Source organism: Nannospalax galili, unplaced genomic scaffold (genome assembly GCF_000622305.1).
Source record: "Nannospalax galili isolate Female #2095 unplaced genomic scaffold, S.galili_v1.0 scaffold171, whole genome shotgun sequence".
Taxonomy (NCBI): Eukaryota; Metazoa; Chordata; class Mammalia; order Rodentia; family Spalacidae; genus Nannospalax; species Nannospalax galili.
The window spans coordinates 3076733-3080660 of NW_008329362.1; positions in this window are offsets into that span (position 1 = coordinate 3076733).

Consider the following 3928-nt stretch of genomic DNA (forward strand, 5'->3'; position numbering starts at 1 on the left):
GTTTTGGTAAGTTTAGGCAGTGTCACCTTGCTGGAGGAAGCATATCACTGGGACCCAGCTTCGAGGGTTCATAGCCTTGCCCCATTTCCAGTTTGCTTTCTCTGCTTCCTGTGCAGGTTTGAAAATGTGAGTCACGGTGAGCTTTCGGCTCCAGCTGCCATGCCCTGGCCATGATGGACTACTAGCCCTCTGCAACTAAAAACCAAATAAACTCTTCCTTCTGTAAGTTGCCTTGGTCATGGTGTTTTATTACAGCAACAGAGAAGCAACTAATACAATACTATTTCTATTCATCAATGCAAGGTAGATTATTGTTTAGTCAGAACAATATTAAGAGTAATGGCCACCAGTTTCTCAGATACCTTAATGATGTCAGAGGCATGAGGGCCAAGTGGCTTCTGTTCTTTTCAACAGGCCATGTATGACCCTATTAGGAGATGCTTTACAGGCATTTCTTAGAATTTTGAACAAAATGTTTGTGCTCCCCACTGAAAATGGTTTAATATTAAGTCTCAAAGGAATTCTGTCTGCCTCATAAAGTTGCTTTTAGAGTTTATGTTCTTGGCCTTCCTCATCCAAATGCACATTGGATACATACTCCATCTCCAAATTCAAATGCTAAAGAAATAATGCATTTCTCTTCCTAAATGGGAAACTTTTGCCCAATGTTTTCAATAGAGAATGTTTTGCTACATTGAAGCAATGTACAATCCATCACTTTAATTATAAATTCATTACTCTCTGGTTCCTGTTCAACTTTTGTTTTTGTGCACACAGACATACACACGGACTAGCCTACTATGCTCATTCCAGTTTGAGAGGTTGTGCTCTGAGACTCTAGAGAGTGTGACCTTGTATTTGAGTTACCCCACTCGCCAGCTGTGCAGCCTCCCACAAGTCATTTAACCACTACAGTGATTCAGCTTCCTATGATCATAGTAGCAACCTCCAGACAGAATGACTGTGGACAATGCATTAGAGAGTGAACACACAGTTTCCAGTATAGCACCAGCATGGGGAATGGGCAGAGGGAATTGTCACCAACTTCATCTTATTATTAATCAACTCTTCAGATCTTCTTAAGAAAATCATATTTTTCTAAAAATAGGACCCTGTTTTTATTTAATAAAACACAGCTATTTTGTAAGTAGTGATTATTGACAAAAATGTCAATTCATAAGCAAGCTCAAAAGATACTGAGCTATCTCGTTAGTGCACTTTGTGCCAAGAGCCACCTAAACACGTTAGAATCTAAAGTGGACAAGGAGTTATTTTCCAAAATCGGAGCTGGTTGTTCTATAGCGTAATGTCAAATCTGACCCCTAAAATCTCCGAATAAATATATGATCATGGCTCATTGTAAAGTCGAGCACTTGTTTTGATTCATTGAGGTGAGTAAATTTAAATAAAATAAGTGTTGTGGAAAAGTATGCTTAATTTTTGAGACCCTCCAACCAATTCAGGCATTTCATTCATTATTTACCAAGTGATGTGTATGAAAGACAAAAACAAATGGAATAGGAATCCTTAGTTTTTCAGTCTCCCCTGGGCCATTTTCATCGTTGTATAGCATATAGCATCATCACTTGTCTTAAACAAATAAACAAACCATTGCTGCCTTCACTTCAAAAGCCACCTCGTTTCTCTGTCCTCTTTTATGTCTACAGTCTTCCTTCCCTAGACTGTCCTTTCCTAACAATCCCATGGAGAGTTTTCTCATCGAGGCCTCTAATAGCTTACACATTGCCAAACTCCATGACATTCTCATTTTTCATCAGTTCTTGCTTGGACCTGGTGCACTACCCAGGTTTGTCTTTCTGAGTACTAAGCACTGCAATGCTGCAGAGCCTGGCTCTGTGTGGTTTTTTTTCTCTCTGTCTCTCTACCTGTCCCTTTTCTCCCTCTCATTTTTCCTTTCATCCAAGCCCTTGCTTTTAAATATCTCTGTGTATAGATGACCCTAAATCTCCAGCACTGGCATTTTCACGAACTATTGATCTGTATATTCAGCTGCCAATGCCTCATGTCTACCTAATGAAACAGGAACTTCAGACCCACCTAGTCTATATGGGACTCTTAGTTTCCTTGACACTTCTTCCTAAAGTTTACTCTGTCTCAGAAAATGGAATATATTTTTCTGATCTCTTTGTCAACAAAAAACCAAAGTTGACAACTTTGGAGTTATCCTTGTATGTCACTTTTCTCTCTTGTTCTACATCTTCATCAGTCGTTCCTTTGGCCTTACTTTTGAGATACATCCAGAGCTGACTACATGTCATCATCTGACCACTACCAGTTCAGACCATGCCACCATTCCCTTTCACCTAGACTGTGGAAATAGCTTCTGTTTTTCCTTCTATTGATCTAAATAATGCTAAGATTCTTGTTACCCCTAATTAACTTGATTATGGGCCTTTAATGTTAATCTGTCATAATGAGGAAGGTTAAGGGTAAGTCACCAGCACCTGAATAACAGGAACTCTAGATCATTATGCTTTGGGGAAAAGATAAAGAAGGAATTAGACATGGGTTTTATGCATAGATATAAGGTGAGATCATAAAACACTTTGGGGTCTTGCATTACTGGTTGCTTGGTGGATCCAGGGCAGTGTTTAGTAAGAACTAATAACCTGTAAATTGGGAAGTTTTCCAGTCTCACAGATGGGAACACACACTCTTCAAAGGTTTGTGTAAGCCCATCTATGAGAGCAGAGTATAAACAGATTACCTTTGCTGTTCCAGTGCTGGGATCAACTTAGGGCCTCAAAAACTCTGAGCACCTATTCTACCCCTACTGAACTATATCACCAGCTTGATGACATAGCTTGTGTGTTTGTGTGTGTGTGTGTGCGTGTGTGTGCACGTGCACCCGTGTGTGCATAAACATGAATTGAGGTGTAGTACGTGAACATGGTATCTTCATTATCAACATCCAACTTATATTTTCTATAGATAAGGACTCTCACTGATTGGCCTAGAGGTTGTCCATTAGGCTAGCTAGCCCCAGGCATCTGACTGTCTCCATATCCCTAGTGTGGCCTTAAAAGAGTGCTGCTATACCTATCATTTTTATGTGATTCTGGGGATTGAACTCAGGTCTTTATGCTGGTGTGAGAACTTTACTGACAGCCATCTCTCCAACCCAGCATATCTTTTATTGAACATGTCCCTCTTTTATTTTTGTCAAAAAATTTTATGCACATATTTTGCTGAATGTATCCCTTCAGACTTTAACATTTTAAATATTTTCACATATTTTTTGTTAGTCTTTTAACCTCAGAAATTTAGATCCTTTAAGTCTAAATTGTGCTGTTTTAATGTTTAAACTTCTAATTTTTCATTACTGAGTTCTAGAATATAAAAGTGTGACTGATATGCACACAATGATCTTTTATCATGAAAGCTTATTTAACTCATTTGTTAGTTCTAAAGACTGTTGTAGATTCTTGGATATTTTTTACTTAAGCAATTGAAGAATAGGAATGAAGAGACATTCCTATTTTGTTCCTGATCTCAGGGAACACCTGACTAATAGGCTGGTCACCGGTTTGTTGTAAACAGATATCCTCACCGGGTTAAGGAAGCTTACCTCTGTCCTGTGGTTTCTATTATGAATAGATACTGAATTTAGTCAATTGTTTTTCTTGTACCCACTTACATGAGCATTTTTTTTTTGAGACAGGGTCTCTCAGTAGCCCCAGCTGGCCTGGAATTCACTCTGTAGACCAGGCTGGCCTTGAACTTGAGCTCTTTAATGTCTTTGGTCAGGTTTACTCTGAGGTATTTTATTTTGTTTTTTTGCAGCTATTGTGAACGGGAGTGTTTCCATGTGCTCTTTGATTGTTTGTTATTGGTATATAGAATGGTTATAGACTTCTCTAGGTTAATTTTGTAACCTGCCACTTTACTGAATGTGTTAATAATTTCT